Source organism: Quercus lobata, chromosome 4 (assembly GCF_001633185.2).
Source record: "Quercus lobata isolate SW786 chromosome 4, ValleyOak3.0 Primary Assembly, whole genome shotgun sequence".
NCBI lineage: Eukaryota > Viridiplantae > Streptophyta > Magnoliopsida > Fagales > Fagaceae > Quercus > Quercus lobata.
Genome location: NC_044907.1, coordinates 15,807,806 through 15,816,270, shown reverse-complemented (window position 1 = coordinate 15,816,270; position 8,465 = coordinate 15,807,806).

Below are 8,465 nucleotides of genomic sequence, written 5' to 3'. Positions count from 1 at the left end.
AAAAAAAGATTATTCGAACCATAGCTCTCATAAAAATTAGCTAACAATACTATTAAATTACAAGACTCTTAAGGTCTATTTGAATACTGTTTATTACTAAAAATTTAAAATACTGTAGCAAAATAATTTTTTAAATGTGTGAATAGTACCGTGGGATCCAGTTTTAAAAAAAAATACTTGCAGGTCTCGTAAATAGTTCATAGGAGCCACAAAAAACGCTGGACGCGCAAAAACGCTGAATGTGGCCGCTGTCCAACCATACACTTAGTATCTGTTTGGATACGAATGAAAACTCATGCGTCTGCGTTTTTGCCTTTTTCTTTTTCTTTTTACTAGCGCCTCTTGCACTATTCATGGGACATAAATAGTGCATTAAGACAAATGTACAATGTTTGGGGAAGTGAACAGTAACCTAAAAATTAATTTTTTTATTGTCAATGATATTCCACATGACCACATATTCATTGTCAATGATATTCCAATGAATCCAATCCATCCTATTCCTATGAAGAAATTTCTACGTAGTAGGAAAAAAAATGATGCTTCAATTATAAAGCAATTATCATTTTGATTATTTTTTTTAATAAGAATAGATTTTCATATTTGAGTTTACTTAACGTGAGTTTTTTTTTTTTTTTTTTTTTTTTTTTTAAATACTAAGTATTTTAACACATACCCGGAGAGTAGAAAATGTCTTATGAAAGCTGACAGTCTTAAAATACTTAACGAGCTAGATAGGCCATTTAGGACTTTCCAATTATAAAGCAATTATCACTTAGTTTAGGTTTTGAATAAAAAAAATGCATTAACTTTTCTAAGAGAGGTCCAATTTTTTGAAAACATAACCCCGTTACTTCTTCCAAAAAAAAAAAAACTAATGCTAAACAAATGCTAAACACATTTATTATTTTTCTCCCCCTTAAAAAAAAAAAAAAAAAAAAAAAAAAAAAAAAACTAATGGCTTAGACTTTAAGCATGCTTAGTATAAAGAATTTGATTGAATCCTTAATTAATTGCACTATAAGGATTTTTTTTTTTTTTAGTTACAAAGTGAAATAAGGGATTTGAATTCTAAATATTTTTATTGAAAATAACAAAAAATTCTATATAAGAGGTGAATTTTATTTTCATAGCATAGTGACTCAAAACGACGTGATGTTCAAAAAATAAGAAAACTTATGTGTGATTTTTTTTTTTTTTTTTTGGGAGATATTGCAGGGTCTAAAGTTGATAATTCAGGACCGCAAGTCAAGTTTGCCAAGATTTTTCCTTCTCAAAAAAAGTTTGCCAAGGTTTTCCAAAAGCATCTTTTGATTTTGTCTTTATATTTCATTGGCTGGGTAAGTTTTTGCAAAGATTTTCCGAAAACCTAACAACCATTATGTTTGTAATTTAGTGAATGTGCTTTTGCCTTTTGATCAAGTAATTAATCTCGAATCTCCACTTGGAAGGGGAGATTTCAAAGTATAGTTACTTAAAAGACTCTGCAAAGTCTAAAGTTGATAGTGCAAGACCGCTAGTCAAGTATGCCAAGATTTTCCAAAGGTAACTTTTGATTCTGCCTTTTTATTTCATCGGTTAGGTAAGTTTTGCAAAGATTTTCCAAAAACCTAACAAACATTATATTAGTATTTTAGTAAATGTGCTTTTGCCTTTTGATTGTGCCTTTTCTTCATACTTTGCAATTTTATGTGAAATAATTTAGGAAAAATACCCATACACCCCCCTAAACTTTGAACTAGTGGTCAAGACACCCCCTAAACTTTTTTATTGGTCAATTTACTCTCTAATCTATATACACTTGCCAAATCATTACTCTAGTTAGTTTCACATTAAAACACTAATGGCCTGTTTGGAAATTTAGAGAGGGAGGAGAGTAGAGGGGAGTAGAGGGGAGGGAGTAGAGGGGAATGGTTCCCCTCCACCTTGTTTGAATGTTTTAAAAATTAGGATGGAGAGGAGAGGAAATGATTAAAATAGACAAATTTACCCCTATTTAAAAATGGACTTGCAACATTGGTCTATTATTAATTTAGAAAGGGTAAATTGAGAAATTTATCTAGTCAATAATTTATCTACTCTACTCTCCCTCCAAATCTCTCCAATTTGGGGGAATTAAAAATGAGGGGTTTGAGGTGGTTGAAACCCCTCCAAACCCCTCCAAACTCCTCCCCCTCCTTCCTTAAAAAACTTCCAAACAAGATAATTGAATTACTCTCCCTCACTCTATTCTACTTCCCCTCCTTTTTTAAACTTCCGAACAGGCCATAAAGGAATATGAGCATGTGAGAAGCACATGACCTTTAAAAACTAACTAAATCACTATTTACACGATAAAAAGAAGAGAGAAAAGAAACTGACCGACAAATAAGAGAGAGAAAGACAGTAAATATTGAGCGGGCTAGCTAATTGTACCATGGTTGTGTTCAAGGGAAATTATTTTTGCTGGTTGCTTTTTGAATGATTGGTTGAAGTTGAAACCCAAGAGTGAATCTTTTCTTCTTCTTTTTTTCTTTTTCATTTTCTATTTTTGGGATGAACTCATGTTTGAAAAATCTTTTTATTTTTATTGAACACTATCTAATCGAGCATTCCCATCCATCCGGGGAGCTAAAAATGCAAAATAGCTCTCATTGTTTACAAAAAATGTACAAAACACATTCCACATTTCACATTCGGGAATGGAAAAATTTTACTTCCTACTACAGTTTGATCTACAGCAAGATGTGTGGGTTAAGATTGGGTTGAGATCATTTTTTTTTTTTTTTGGCACTCATATTAGCATAGGAAAACTAGTATCCTGTACAAAGATATACAGATTAAAAAAGAAGAAGATAAACGACTAATAGGTCGTACAGTAGCTTTTTCAGAAACTTTTGGGGAATGTGGTCTGTCTGATAATTTTTATTAGGATAAATTCCAGAAAACACCCCTGAGGTTTGGATTAATTACAGTTAGGTCAAAGATATTTAAAAAATGACCAATTTGGTCCTTAAAAGACAAAAAAACCCTTATACTGTTATTACCATTTTTATTTCCTCCATTACTTTTTTTTTCTCAATCCTGTCTGTCTCTCTGTTTCCTCTCTTCTTCCTCATACCTCTCCTTCTCCCTCTCATCCTCTCTCTCTCTCCAAGCCGATCCACTCTCCTCCCTTTCAAGCCTCTGTTTCTCTCATCCATGCCTCTTTTCTTCATAGTGGTGCGTGGGTTTGGTGGCTGTGAGTTGTGGTTTAGGTGGTTTTTGCGGTGGTGGTGCGTTTTCTAGTGGTTGGTTTTGGTTTGTCAATGATTTTTTTGGTGGGCTCTGATGTGGTTGGTTTGTGGGTTTTTTTTTTCTTTGGGTCTTGTGGCCAGCGGTGGTGGTGGGATCTAATGTTTGTGTGGCTTGTTTTGGGGTTTTTTTTTTTCTTTGGGTTTTCTGGCCGGCGGTGGTTTTCAGTGGTGGTGGTGGTGGTTTCCGGTATGGGGTGGATTTGCAGTGGAGGATGCTATGGTTTTTTGGATTTGCAGTGGAGGATACTAAAGGTTTTTTGGATTTGGGTCTTGATGCTATGGTTTGGCTAGGTTTTATGGCTGGTGGTGGTAGTAGCAGATCTGAGGTTAGAGAGGGAGAGTGGGGTTTTGGCTGTGAGAATCAAAGGAACCACCAAGAGGGAGAGTGGGAGAGCAGGTCTGTGAGGAAGAAAGACAAGAAAAGAAAAGTGTAACGGAGGGTTAAGAGGGATAACGGTGTAAGGGTTTTTTGGTCTTTTAAGGACCAAATTGGTCATTTTCAAAATATCTTGGACCTAACTGTAATTAACCCAAACCTCAGGGGTGTTTTCTGGAATTTACCCTTTTTATTAATCTAACCGTGTAATAAATGCCTAGACAGTGACCAATGATCCACATGGATTGCTGTAGTTTTTCCTGAATTCTCACATGCCACACTACTAATTATCCCCTTAACAATAAAGATTTGGAAAAGTATTGTGTCTGTACTCGATAAATTAATTTATATTGAAACATCAATTGACCATACACCTCTATGATCATTATGTATCTTGAAGATTAATTATGGATTAATACCATAAATAAACCAATGGTTTTTATTTAAATAAAGTTTTATTTCATGTTGTAAAATTGTAAATTGGGCGTGTCTTAAGTTTATTGAAATAGTTGGAGCACTTGCATTGGTCCAAGCAAAATGATCAAAAATGTAGAATTTCAGCTAATCAATCTTAAAAATTATTCACATCAATCTATTTAAAGTTATGCATATATAATCCATTTTTATTCTTCTTTTTTTTCTTTTTCTTTTTCTTTTTTTTTTCTTTTTTTTTGCTTTTTTCGAGAACAAAGGAAAAAATAGATAGTAATTGTGATATACGAGATAAGAGAGAAACAATCAAAAAAATTTTAAAAATTAATATTTTAATAAAATAAAAAATGTAATAGATACTATTATGTGAATTTTTTTTTTTTAAAGTGGTCTAAAAATAAACCGAAATTTTTGGGTGGAATATATTTATTTTCCTTTTATGGCCAAGATAAATATTGACTGAATTAAACGATTGCTGGACTTCCCACTTCGTACCCATCGTCGCTATCAAGTATGTGACCCATGTCTCACTAATCACTATGAGACATTAATCTAGTGCATAAAAAACTTTTCTGTCATAGGTGATTTTAGTTTTAGCTTTTTTTAGTCACAGCTTTCCTTTCTGACGTGCTTGATGAGTAATGCAGACATCATTTTTGGCATAATTTTATGCTACAACTTGCCATAATTTTGTGTTGCAACTTGTCATATGGTGAATTGTAATTGGAAAGTGTATGTCAGTAGGCCATGTGAGAACACATTTTTACCAATCACAACTCACCATATGGTGAGTTATGGCACAAAATTGTGCTAAAATTAGTATCCCTATCATTACTCCATGCTTGAGGCGCAAGTCACACATGGCCACATTCATTATTCAATCAATTGTACTCCTATGAAGAAATATCTAACATAGCAGGGGCAAAAAAAAATCTGTGCTCTAATTGATTATTATTATTACCAACGACAATTTTTTTTTTCAAGATTAACAAATTCATAGTGTTTATCCAAAACCCAAATCATTTATATACTATATAATAAAAAATGAGCTTAGAAGCTGTGGTTGCGCCAAGTGGCTACACTAAATTGCAAAAAAAACTTATTAAATTTCTTTTAAAAAAATTAAATTTAGTTAATTGATGGCATACAACTACTATATCTAAGAGAGACCAAATCAATTTGAATAGCAAAAACTAAAATAGTTCATCTATATCTTTTCTAATTTAACGTCTCATGGACTCTCTCTTTTTTTTTTTTTAACTATTTTTTTCCTTCACTTTTTTATTCTTTGGATAAACTCCAAAATACAGTTATATATGATTAAGGTTAATATAGATATAGAATTCTAAATACATAAGGCCTACGTTAATTGATATACTAAAATTGTTCATCCATATATTTTCTAATTTAACATCTCAAAACATATCATGGACTCATTTTTTAAAAACTATTTATTTTTTCCTTCACTTTTTTATTCTTTGGATAAACTCCAAAATTTAATATAGTGTTATGATTAACGTTAATATAGATATAGAGTTCTAAATACAAGAGGCCTTTTAATCTAAAATATTTCAAATTAGGTGTCTGAAATGCAAATTTTTTTATTTTTTATTTTTATATCTACAAAAGAGTTCTAATTAATTGATATACATCCTTTTTATCTAACTTTTCAGATTAGGTGCCTGATCATTTTTTTTTTAATCTAAAATTTTATGTTAGACATTAGTTTAGAATATTTTGCCATTTCCTCTCATTACACAGCACAATTTTTTGTTCATATCAACTTCTTCAATGTAGAGACGTTTTGTTCATATCAACTTCTTCAACGTGAAGTATAAATATATGTGATAAAATTATGATTTTTTACCACCTACCGTACAACTTTTTACTCTATTCTTCTCCCACCTACATAACCTTGTAGAGGTATGTATTTTTATATTTCATCAAATTGAATAGATTTTGTGTATTTTGTTTTGTCTTTTGTTAACCTTATTTCCTTAAGTTTTATCCAATTTATATGTTTATGGTTTGAGAATCAATCATTAAATATGGTTAGAGCTGATTTTATATTATTTTCTATATTGTTTTAAAAAAATTGTTATGAACTTGCATGTAAGATTTTTCTTTTTATAATTCTTCTCTCATGATCTCCCTTATTTTTATTGATATTAAAGTTTTTAGTTAACTACAAAGATAAAGTGGGTTCCAATTTTGTATATCATATATAAATTACACGTTTATGACATAGGTTCCAATGTTACTAGGTTGTTTCCATCCCTTAAATTTGATTTTGAGGACAATCTTCTTTTTAACTTTAATTTGATGGTAAATTGTTGATAACAATTTATTTATTTTGTTTATATTACCTTCAATTTTGATTTAGAGGACAATCTTATTTTTGGGTTATTCATGACTCTTAGATTAGAAGAATCCACTCAATGATATTTTCATAGAAGAAAACACAATAAATAAATTAAAAAAAACAACCCATCTTTTAAGAGTTGGTATACAGTGACATACATACACAAACTGATTTTTTTTTTTTTTTTGATTCTCATGTTAGCATAGGAAAACTAGCATCCTGTACAAAGATATGCAGATTAAAAAAGAAGAAGATAAACGACTAAGTCGTACAAGTGATTGAATTCATACGACATGTTAGTTAACAACTATCTTATAAGTGTTCGAATTATACAAGTCGTTGGTTCTGGGTTTTAGTTAACGTGTTGTCATTTTAGTTAGATTGGTTCATGTTTCATCCCAGGTATGGCAAAGTAGCTTTTTCAGAAACTTTTGGCGATTATGGTCGGTCTCATAATCTTTATTAATCAAACCGTGTAATAGACGCCTAGACGGTGACCCATGATCCTCATGGAATGCTATAGTTTTTCCTGAATTCTCTCACATGCCACACTACTAATTGTACCTTTAACAATTAAAGATTTGGAAAAGTGTACTGTCCATACTCGGTAAGTTAATTTATATTGAAACTTCAATTGACTATACACCTCTATGATCATTATGTGTCCTGAAGATTAATTATGGATTAATTCCATAAATAAACCAATGGTTTTTTATTCACACCTATTCACCTAGTCCATTTAACTTAACTGATAAAGTCTTTATCGGTTGAATAAGAATGATATGAGATTGCCTACACAAAAAACCGATAAATGTCTTGGTCTGATATTAAAAAACTATCATCAAAGAGCAAACGTCATAAGTTGAAATTCTCTATAAAAAATTAAAAAATAATAATAATAAAAAAAAAACAAAAAACTAATCGATTGATTAGATAATAAAGATGCCTCATGGACCTATATATCATGTTACTTTTCTTTTCTTATTTTTTATTTACTTTATTTTTAATATAAAAAATATCACTTTGTTGTGTTACTGTTATTGCACTCGAAACTTCTAATAATTCTCTATGTTCCAATGGAAAATCCTAAAGCAAACATAAGAACTGAATAGAGCTGTCAACCACGAATCTGATTATTAATCTTAGTCAAAAGAAAAACCTGGTTTTGTCTTTGCCAAACAGTTTGTAATTTGTTTTGCACCAATAAACTAAACTACTAAGTCTAGAGCTACACCGTTTGTCTATAATAATATGGAATCGTTATTATCAATGATGCAGCGAACATGCAAATTTAATTTAGTGTCAGTTTGAGAACAACTTATTTAACTAAAACTGAAAACTTTTTGTTGAAAACTGTAGATAAAGGTAAAAGTTAACTGAAATAATACAATAGAACTCATGAATAGCATCAAAAAGTGCAGTGAAATAATACAGTAGAACTCATGAATAGTACCAAAAAGTGCAATGGAACTTATGAATAGTATCGAAAATAAGTTGGTAAAAATAATCAATGCCAAAAGTACACTAGTGACAATTATATGCGGTGAATCCAGTGGTTTTATTATGCTAAGTCAACAAATTAGGAATATGATTTTTTTTTAGAGAGAGTTTCACGAATTCAATCCTAGATCTCTTATTCAAAAATCAGAGACTTTACCAATTTCTTATACAAGAAGAAAATTTTTAAAATTAAAAATTGTAACAGGTGCTATCAATAAACTTCAATAAGCGATAAATGCATTTAGAAAATAATTAATCTACTCATTTTACATGACTTCATCTTGAGGAGTCCTTAAATAGGCCCCTATGTCTATAGTGGTGTTTTAACATGCAAGTTTTTTTCTTAAGTCTGATTGCTCCATTAGGGAGCCCTATAGTGGCGTTTTAAATACCTATAGTGGTGTTTTTTTATGGAACTTGAGCTCATGGAGCTCAAGTTCCATGAAATTTATTTATTTATTTATTTTATTTATTTTTTTAAGTTTGATCGCCCCATACTCAATTTTCTACAAATCAAGTT